Source organism: Gavialis gangeticus, unplaced genomic scaffold (genome assembly GCF_001723915.1).
Source record: "Gavialis gangeticus isolate Ggan-Ray unplaced genomic scaffold, GavGan_comp1, whole genome shotgun sequence".
In the NCBI taxonomy this organism is placed as follows: domain Eukaryota; kingdom Metazoa; phylum Chordata; order Crocodylia; family Gavialidae; genus Gavialis; species Gavialis gangeticus.
The window spans coordinates 63856803-63867570 of record NW_017728992.1 but is presented as its reverse complement, the minus strand read 5'-3'; the positions used below and the strand labels follow the sequence as shown (position 1 = coordinate 63867570).

The 10768-nt window shown below is 43.5% G+C and overlaps 1 protein-coding gene across 23 annotated transcripts in view; it reads right to left on the bottom strand.

The window, feature by feature from the left end:
- The window catches only part of LOC109302013, a 506981-nt gene that overhangs the window by 330576 nt on the left and 165637 nt on the right, over positions 1–10768 (bottom strand). Inside the window, exon 2 of one of the 23 annotated variants that reach the window (XM_019523580.1) lies at positions 9332–9407. The exons of the other annotated variants lie outside the window; for them this stretch is intronic. The gene's annotated coding sequence lies outside the window, so the exon portion shown is untranslated. The remainder of the gene's footprint in view (positions 1–9331; positions 9408–10768) is intronic. 23 annotated transcript variants of the gene reach the window in all.

Genomic DNA, 10768 nt, shown 5'->3' with positions numbered 1-10768 from the left:
CGCCCCCGCCTCCCCCCGCCCTGCCCCGCCCGAGCCTCTCACTCCCAACCTGAACCCCTGTCTCACCCCCAGCCCTGCCGGTGCCCCTCAGTCCCAACCCACAGCCTCCTACACCCCCCAGCCCTGCTGGAGGGACCCCCAGCTGCCCCTGTCCGACTTGGGCTGGCATGCAGTGGCTGTGGTAGCTCCAGCTCATGCAGGCAGTGGAGCGAGCTGGAGGGAGGAGCAAGGGAGGCCTGTGGCAGCCCCCACTCTGGGCTGGTGCTGCAGCACCAGGCAGCAGCATGGTCACAGCCCATCTCTGCCCCCCAAGCAGCATCTCTGGGCCACCCAGCCCCTGTGAGCAGGTTGCCCAGCCTTGCAGCTCTCCCCTGCCCCGACCCCTGCCACTTTGCCCTGCCACAGTCTCAGCGCTTTCCTGGGATCAGTGTTTCTCAACCTGCAGCTCACAACCCTTTGAAATCTTCTTGTGACCCATTTTTGAGTTATAAATGACAAGGTCAAAGTAAATTATAGTTAAACACTATCATTCTGATCACCTGGACCACAGTCAAAACTTTAAGAAGGCATATTGGTCTGCATGGACGATGAAACAAACTGAAAAGGGAAAGAAAGGCACTGATTTTTTTGTACTTACAGCTGCCATTTCCTGTCCTAATGCTCAGGATAGACTGATTAAAAACTGTAACAATTTACATTTGTGACATCCAACTCAAATTATAAACTACATACAGTGTACTTTGGTACTAGAAAACATTCAAAGTTACTAGGGCTCTCCACAACCAGTCCATGTGCCCTTTTCTCTAAAAAGAAGAGACAGATAAGTGCCCATCCATCATGCCAAAACAGCAATCGTGGTAGCCAAGCAGCCAATAGTTTCAGATGTAGACACAGCAACTGATCTTCCATTCTATATCCCTTTTTTATTACTCCTGCTTCTATTCTCTATGATTTGCACTCTTCCCAATCAGGCCTTCTAAGAGTATCATATAAAATGTGCATTTCCAATTAAATTAGTCAAGACCATAAATTACTGACACTAGAGTTCACAGAGGATGAGTCAGTTTGACCTAGGCATTAACTTGACAAAATGGGTCTCTGCTGAACACTAGGCTGAAGAAACTGCAGCAAAGGAGGAAAGTCATCTTTTACTCTTACCCCAAAAGCTCTCAAAACCCAGAAAAACACTGCAAGAATACAAGATGATCAACTGACTTATACCAATGACCTTTTGGCCACCAAGCCAGGTGGGCAGTGGCTGATCCCTCCATGGGCCCGACCTGTCAGGGCCCCATCCAGCTGCTCAGAAGAGAGAGGGTGGCAGCCTAAACCTGATCCAGCAACATAGTGGCAAGGGGCTTGGTCTGGCCCCAACCTGGCCTTGTGGGGGGGAATGGTGGTGCCCAGCCCTGATCCAGCCTCAATGAGGAGCAGAAAGCATGTTTAGGATGGCCACCTGTCCCTAATTGGGGAAGACAGTCCTGAAATAGGACCACTGAGTCCCGATCCTGGGCTACATGACTCTGGGACAGCTTCTGTCTCAGATTTACAGTACTGTACAGGAATCCGGGTTTTCCATTCACCACAGAAAAATGCAAGAAATAGCAGGTTTCCCCTTGCAGGCTGGCAGAGTATCAGCCTGCAAGGGGCTGCAGGGAGCAGGATGCAGGAGGTGCGCACACACATGCACATGGCCAGAAATATAGGTCCAGGCAGCAAGGGAGAGCAGCTCCCCCAGCTGCCTGCAGGTAAGTCTATGAGTTGGGGGGGAGGGGGGACACACAGATTGAGGCCCCCACAGTGAAGGGATAAGGGGGGCAGCTTTGGCAGCTGGGGCTGGGGAGCACTGCCCAGATAAGGCGGTACATGGGCCCCAGGGCAGGAATGTGTGGCAGGCCACAAGGCCTGGCCAGAGAGCAAGAGGGAGCCACGGGTGGCTCGTCCAGGCGGCAGGGGGAAGAAGCGGGGTGGGTAGCTCCCTGTTACTGCACGCACTCCCCAGTGCACGTGCCCCCCAGATTTGTGATTGGAGGGGAAGGATGCAGGCTTGGGGCTTCCCCTCGCTGCTTTCCTGCCCCCAGGAGCCTTGCGCCAGCCATGGCACCATGGCAAAGAGCCCCCTGCCCACCCAGCAGCAGTTGCTCACAGTTGTGCCCCTTGCTGCTGCCAGGTGGGCAGGAGGCACCTTGCCATGGCAGCATGGCCAGAGTGAGGCTTCCAGGGCAGGACATCAGAGCAGGGAGCCCTGAGCCAGCATCCTCCCCCACCAGTGGAGCCAGAAGTTGAGCACCACTGACTTACACATTCAAACTTTTGTAAAGCCTTCCAACTTCCACTTCACACACTCTTTGAATTATTCAATGAAGTAGCTGCCATTTTGGGAGTGTAAGGGCTATTTAAAAAATGTCTCGTGATCTTTTAAGACCCTGGGATTTCCACAGGCCTCCTACAGTGAATAGTGTACTGACAAAGATAAAATTATGGGGGGTGGGGGAGGGGGAAGGTACAGTTTTTTGCTTGCTTCCTTGCTTTATACCTAGGAAGTTACAGCATTTGCCCAGTTGTTTTGATAAATCTGAGCGAGACTCTGGAGGGAGATGGAATGCATCTTTCCATGTCACAAAGGTAAAACTTAAGACTTTTTCCAGACTGAATTTCTGCAGGTGTCCTTTTCAGTATGATTACATTATTCAGGATGAAATAAACTGTGATTGGCAGTAAACTTATTGAGAGAAGCACCGCAATGTGAGATGATAAAAAACTTAATCTTGAAAGGTGGGAAGGGGGAGGGGCACTTCACCCCTACCCCAAAAATGACAATTAATGTTTGGTGAAGCAGAGGTGTACAGAAAGTACCTTTAGGTGAAAGCTGGAAGATTGGAATACGTGTTTGGAATACACCAAGTACACACTCTATGGACTAGTGACTTGGAATAACTAGAAGATTCCAATTCCAGGAAGATAGCAAATTTCAACAAGGAAACATTAAATAGCTGTGCTTCAAATGCCCAATTAGAATATAATTCAATGACAGTGACCATTTTTATGTTTTTTGCCATTTCTCTAGCCACCTCTCAAAAATGCAGGAAGCCTGAATCATAAGGTCAATGGCTTCTTTGACACTGTAAATGGTAAAGAGTCATGTTTATTTAAAAAAAAAACTATTTTCCACACAGTTGCATAACAGGGGGGCAGGGAGAAGTGGGGCACCCCCGCAGGTGCTAACTTAGTAGGTGTACTATAATTGTACCCTCACCCCTGTGAAGTCTGCCCTAGCAGCAAAAGCAGCTCCATACAGTTGTTCTTGCATCAGCAGCAGAGGACTATTTCTGAGTCCCGAGCGTAAGTAGGACTCCTGTGTTCCCCTCTAAGTCTGGGAATCCTTACCCCTCCAGCACTCAATGCCCCCCACCCCCAGCAGTGTTTGCCGAGGGCACAAACCCTGCTTGTTACACCTTTACTTCCACTCTACTGAAGCAGTTGCACCTGACCTTTGCAGCCCACGGGCCACATGAACGGTACCAGGTCTGTCCAGAAGCCGGACCCAGTCCATGGCCCCAATAACCCAAAGCCCATCCCCCTACAGTGGCATCAGCCCCTGGCCAGGCCATGCAAGAATTGGGCCCAATCCCTCCATGCAAGGCTGGTGAAGCTGGGGTTGATCCAGCTGTATGGGGCTTGGAAATTTGGCAGCAGGGAACCAGCAGCAATGTTAATTGCCACAATTCCCACACCATCAAATTTCCATACCCACAGGGTACACAAGGCCAGATTATACTTCTCCATGTGCTACATCTGGCCCAGAAGCTAGCAGTTAAGAACCCCTGTAGTAGATCAAGCAAGTTCCCATTCTACTGTTTATAATGATCTAAAGCAGCTTCTTCAAACATTTATTCCGAATGGTCTGCATCTGAAATAATCTACTTTGGGGCACATGTAAAAATAGTATGCCCTGTCAGCAGAAGCATCCTCTCCCCCTGCCCCATTCTAAATACAAACAACCAACCTAAAGAGACCATCACACCAGAAAAGACAATGGTGTAACTTGACAGATGGCATTTGCTGACGGAGGGGAAGAAAAAAAAAAAAAGAAATTTTTCTACACTAAAAGTCCTGCTTTATCCCGTAACAACCCCCAGTACAGCAAAGGCCTTTAGCAAAGTGAAGGGAATACCCAAAAAAAAAAAAAAAAACAATTCCCATTTTTACAAAGTATGTTTCAAGTTACTTTAAAAGCATCAATTTATCTTCTCTTCCTTCTGCCAAATATTTTTCTAATTGTAAGTACAGCATTTGAGGCGCACCTTAGGATGGAAAATTCCATGGCAGAAGGAGGAATCCTATTCAGGTATTTACTCCTAAGTACACCTTGAATGACAGTAACTGTACAAGGGGTGACAAACTCTAAAACATGCCAAAAACTGCCCTACAATGCATGTTCTACAATGCACCTATGTTAGCACATTACTGCAGTAGGATTTGACAATGCACAATCTCAGCAAATTATCTGGTTCACCTATTTGCATGTAGATCAGATGGATATGAGGACATATGAGAAGGAAGGACTGGGGGCTGACGATGCAGGCCTGGAAAGTCCCCTCCATTCTTTAGCCTCTACAGAACTGAACTGTTTCTTGGCTCCTGCTGATTCTGGCAAATTCAGCAACATCTTCATTCTTCCCATCTCTGCTGTCTGGGTGACTCACTCAAGCAGACATGCAGGCAACCCTGTTAAATTGCCTTTTTCTGGTTTGTTGTGTAATAAGTATCTAGGCGGTGGTGCAGAGTCTGCTGATTTGGTAGGGCTGACATACACAGCTGGGTTGTGATATAATATGCAATATATTCATTTATTTTGGTACCTACACTTCATAAGCCCCTGAAGTAGCAAACAATTGGCACGTATGGGCAATGACTGATTTAGTCCGTCCCTATGAATCACAGTCATCTCTAAAGGGCTGAGTTATAATCTGCAGTTTGCCTTGGCTTGTATTTGAAGGAATACATGACTACTGAGAATTTGCCCCTAAAGCAGCAAATGTTGTGTGCGCAACAATTCTGCTAACATACTTATGTCCTTGTTCTTCCCTGCAGCAAAACTTTACTATTGAAATGGAGTATGTGTGCATGAGTGTGGATGTAGAGGAGCGCACGTACATGCTGGATTCCTCAATTTTCAAGGTGGAATTTAAAAAAAAAAAATCTTCTCTGGAAGGTAAGAACAGCTGCTTCAGTCATCTTGCATATCTATCGATCTCTTCTCTTTCAAAGAGTTTTTTTCTTTAAAAAGCGTCTGAAATTAAAAGCATGTGAAATGTAGAAGTTTGGCAGCCTGAATTTTACAGGTTTCCATTTATTTTAGCAACAGATGAAAGATGAAAAGCCCATAAACTGACATAACGTGGATCTGTCATTTTAAAGGAAGGAGTGAGATTGGGTCTTCATTCCACCATGGCTTCCCTGCAGACACTGGCAATACAGGTGCCAATTAATATCAAATGTGCTGGCAGTGGGTTCTGTTGCCTGGATGCTTGCCTGCTAGAGACTGGACAGAGACCAAACTCATACCACATAGCTCATCTAAGTTCTATCCAAAGTAACCACATAAAGGAACTACTGAACTAGGTCAGGTTTGAATAGTGCTGTGTCCAGTTCCCAACAATCAGAAATACTCAGCTTCCTTATTTTTATATTTTTCTCCACAGCATGAAGATGCGAATCTTGCCAGCTTAATGAACTATACAGAAGAGGAGGTGGGGAAGGAGTTAGGAGTCATTTTAGTCCACTGGGGTAAAACTGAAAGCTGAATAGCCTACTGAAATTGATCTGAAAGACACTGTGAATGTATGCTCAAATAGGTGTTTTTCTTTTATATAAGAAAAGCTATGTTCACTTATGAGAACACCTGAAACCATTAGTCCACATTATGACCAAATGCCATGTAAAACTCTGATTTAAAGTAGTTTTGGGATTGGAGTAATGCAGTACTGCCTTTCTGATAATTAATGGTTTTTACTGTATTCCTTTAGCTCACCTCCACTTTTAAAAACAAGGAAAATATAAAGACAGAGAAAAAAGGCAGGGGGAGGGGAGGAGTCTGCTCCAGGCTCAGAACTTGTATGCCAACTTCAGTCTGCAGTGAATTTTAATGGCAGAGTTATAAACTGTTCAAAGCATGACTTTATGATGGAAGTGCTGATGCAATAACAACTATAGCTAGCAGCTCTAGTGACACTACTTGAATATATCAATTCTCCTCTTGTAAAGCTAATCCTAAGAGCCTAGCATTTTGTGAATTTTAAAAGTCTTGTAGATTATAAAAAGGTTTGTTGTTAGAAACTGAATCTGCTGGAGCTAGAAGTCTACGGGTACCTGTACATGAGCATGGAGGCTGCTCCAATGTGCTGTCATTACAGCACATCACAGCAGACATGATTAATCAAGTCTGCTGGAGTGTGGCAATTACTGCACTGCAGCAGCCTCCTGCATCTTGTGCATCAGCATTTCCAAACTTAGAAATGGCGACAGGGGCGCTTGAACTAAAGCTCATCAAGCACGCTTTAGTTCAAGCACCCCCATAGCCATTTTTAAGCTCGGAGACACTGATACACAAGACGCGGTGACACTTTAATTGGAGCGGCTCCAAGAGGCACTCTAATAATTAAAGCACAGCCTCCTCCCTGGAGCACATGTAAAAGTACCCAAAGTCTTTCTATCCATAAGCATTTCCTTTCTCCCTGCCAAGAATCTGAAGTTCTTGACTGGTTCTCTCTCAGCAATGCCAGGTTCTCTCAGCTGCGCAGCAATTTTGTAAAGTATATGGAGGGAGTAACCAAACTGAGGCATCCTGCAAGTAAGGGGGAGAGAAAAGAGAAATACTTTTTAAATAGACAAGAAACAATAAGAGAAATTCAGCAGTCAGGAATCACAAGAGAAAACAAATCGATAACAAGGGAAAAGGGAGCTAATAACAGAACAAAAAATGGAATTTAGAATCTGTGTTAATCAAATACAGGAAAACTACAGCACAAAAGAATAGAGAAGGAGAAGAAGAGAGCAAACAAAAAGGAAAGGGTAAACAGAAAAGAAACTGAAGAGGAGAATCAAGGGGGAGATTATATATGTAGTGCATTAAAAAACACAACTTAAGCCTTTACACTCTGCACAAGCAAAAGTAAAGTTTTTCCTTCAATGAGAAAGTATTCAGCACAAAGTCAGACCTGTAAAACTGCATGTTGTTGGACAGTATGTGTCTGTGTGTTACAAACTGATGCATCCTACTTTCTACATTTCATTGTTCCACATTCCTCTAGCAAATGGCCCAAGAAAGCTATCCTCAGGGAAGAGGTAACTAAAAAAATGTGGCCACTTGAAGTTCTTGAGTTAAATAGCTGGTTACTGCTAGGCAGATCCCTAAGCTAATGAAACAGGTCATTTTCAAAACTGCACATGTTGGCAACAAGTAATATTTTCCTTGTATTTCAAGACCTTGTTGTGACTACCACCATATATGACCATTGGGTGACTACCACCATATATGACCATTTAAAGCATGATGGATGTTTATAAAGCAAGACTGATTTAAAGTAATAATCAAAATGTTCTACACGTCACATATGATGACAGGTGCATGGTGCATCAAATTTTAATTGAAAAATGCTTGCAGGTAAGCATAAACATTTTTAAAATGCTTTGGCTTATTGAAGCAAAGCCATTTTTTGGATATAGCTACAGATACAGATATCATTTTGCCAGAATTGAGGCAAAATGCAATAAAGTTGAAGCTGAATGATGAAGATAGTCACTCCATTCTGGAGATTTGGCTGCAGAGGCTGACACCATATTCTGTACCAATACTGCAAGATCCTCAAGAAAGCAAGCAAAATGTTGAGATTCTCTAGAAAATATAGCATTCCAGGCTATTTTTCTACATCTCCAAGAGGAAAGGAAGCCCTATGCTTTAAGACGTAAGGTTTTTTTTCCTTCCATAAATTAAATGAATGAGTTTTCTAAAACTGTACATTTTCTTTCTAAAAGTATACATTTGCTATGTTATTCAGTGGTTAATAGCTCTGACATGCAGCCAAGCCAAACTCTCATAAGCAGCAGTAAGTCATCAACAGTGCTCAGCCCTAAATGCCACTCAGTCCCTCTTGCTCACACTTGTTCCATCGTCTCCCCACCAGTATTCTTTTGCTTTACACTCAAGTATTACAGAATAGTTACCCATACAATATGTAAAAGCTTGAGCTACAGAGTCATTCAATGGTTCCTGAATTAATACACTTACTTTCCTTAAGAAAAGAACAATTAACGAATGTTAATTTTGATTCCAGTCACGCACAACATGACAGGGAAGTGATCCTATTTCATCTCTTAGAAACTAAGCAGCATGAAGATTTCTAAACTGGTAACTTTTGCACAAGCTCACTGGAACATTAATGAGCTTCCTCAAGAAAAATGAGCAGATAAACATGTAATAACCAAGCAAAAGCTGTACTGACATAACTTCTGCAAGAAAAGACAGGATGTCTTACCTATGCCACTCAATTCTGGAGGAATCAAACATATGAGGACTTCTACATGGGATAATGTGATACATAAGTGGGTTACCTAGTCTGCTGGTTTCTGCAGACAGGCTTTTGCTGTCTGATGAGCTCCTCAGTCAGTACTCTAGTAACACTGCCTTTAAGCAAAAGCCAACAAATAAACTAACAAAAAAATCCTTCTGCCCTATCCCAAGTTCTCAAGGAGGAGCCCTTTGGCTCCAGCTCCTAGCACAGCAAGCTGCTCCCCTTCTTGTGTAGCAAGCACTTGCATCCCCAGTTTATTTCCCCTCTCTTGCATCCTCTTCTGGGTGCTTCTTAAAAGCCCTGCCTATCCAAATGCCCTGCAGGTGGGCTCTCTCCAGAGGGCTGACTGTTTCCTCTTCAAGGAATGACCATGATAACCTTATAAAAGAGGAAACTATACTTCTGTAAACCTACCTGTATTCAAGGTTATATCCCACACACTGAAGAATGGTCAGAAACATAGGAAATCACTTGAAAAATGAAAAGATAAGAAAACACAATCCATACATCTAATAAACCTGGCAAGGAAAACATTAATCCTTTTCTTTGGATGTATGGCTTTCTGATTTAATTCAGCATTGTAGTTGTGATGGTCCAGGATACATATGAGAAGCTATATTACTCTGGTCATACCTTTTATTTGACCAATGACATAGTTGGGAAAGAAGCTGGACAAGCTTTCAGGCACAAAATGCGCTTCCTCAGATCTGGGAAAACAGCAGATATAGCCACAGCTAAATACTAGGTAAAACAACTACTTGTGTTTAACAGTCTGGATGAAGAAGCAGAAACCTCCTGGTGTGACAGGCCAGCAACAAGGCTAGATCCCAGAATCTGAAATGGCAGTACCAAAATTGTTACTTCTTTACTGTAAATAGTTTTGCATACAAGTTTCTATAAATAATAAAATGTTGTTTCTATGCTACAAGCCTTATCAAGCTACTACAGACTACATGCAGGTGCTCATTTGCCATAAGCCAATTCAGTTGCTGCTTCAAGCTCAATAATGGCTTTAAGAGAATTAACACTGAACCCAGCTCTGCTCCTTTGAGATGCAGAAAGAAATGACAGGTATTATGGCAACCATTACAGCACAGCATCTCCCTGCTTCTATTTCAAGCAAAGAAAAATCAGCTTTCTGCTTGAAACATGCAACGTAATTTTAAAGGGCTGACTGGGGGGTAAGGGTGGAAATGAGGTGTGTGTGTGATATGCAAGTAAGTACAATAAGACTGACAGCCTGACAGAGAAAAAAAAAATGTGCAAAAACATCATTTAAAAAATTCAGGAACAAAGCACCAACCTAAGTACATAAATCAGTTGCATCTAGGTGATTCACAACCCACTTAATTTGCAGTGGGCTGCAAAATTAAGAACAAGACACTCAGCTGTTTGCTGGAACTTTTACATAAGGCCCTGTTTCTCTACTCCAATGGAGCCTGAAAGTTGTCCTGCAGAGCCATTTGCTGCAGCTTTGTAGATCCCAGTCACCTGGTAAACCCTCATCACTGCAGGGGAATTAGGAATTTAAGAACTTAACCCTGCAAAGTATCCAAGTTCTACTGCATGCTAGAAACCACTTAAAATACCCACAGGTAAGGTAGTCAGCCATTTAAATTGTGCAAATGGCACTGTTAATTGTGCAAATGCCATATCCCAGTGATTTCAACATTAAAGGAACTGGTTAAATCAAGTGAAGCATGCCTGCTAATACATGCAGGGACAATTTGCCCATAGATACAAGCACCTCAGTGCTAGTTACATTTGCTCAGCCTCTGCTCAGTTGTTCACCTCTCATTAGGGCTGGTTACACTGAAATGGGCAAGAACTAGTCACTTCCAGGGCTGGGAAAAGTATAGCACTGATCACAGATCACATGGGCTAGAAGGATGTTAAAAATACTAACAATTTTCTAAATAACCCCCTATAGAATATATGGCTATATACTGTGGTAGCATTTTCCCAGTTCTCAAGATGTGAAAAACAGTCATGATTTTTATGAATTTCCCTTCAATCCTACAAGTTTAAGGACAAAAAGTAAGCCTCAAATGTCCTGTAACCTCACAATGGGATGCTAGGTTACTCAATATGATATAATAAAGTAATAATGTGCAGAAGGGAGGAATAGGCTGCAATCAGACCTAGATAGGTTACAGGGGTGGGCGGACAAGAATAGGATGGGATTCAACACAGAC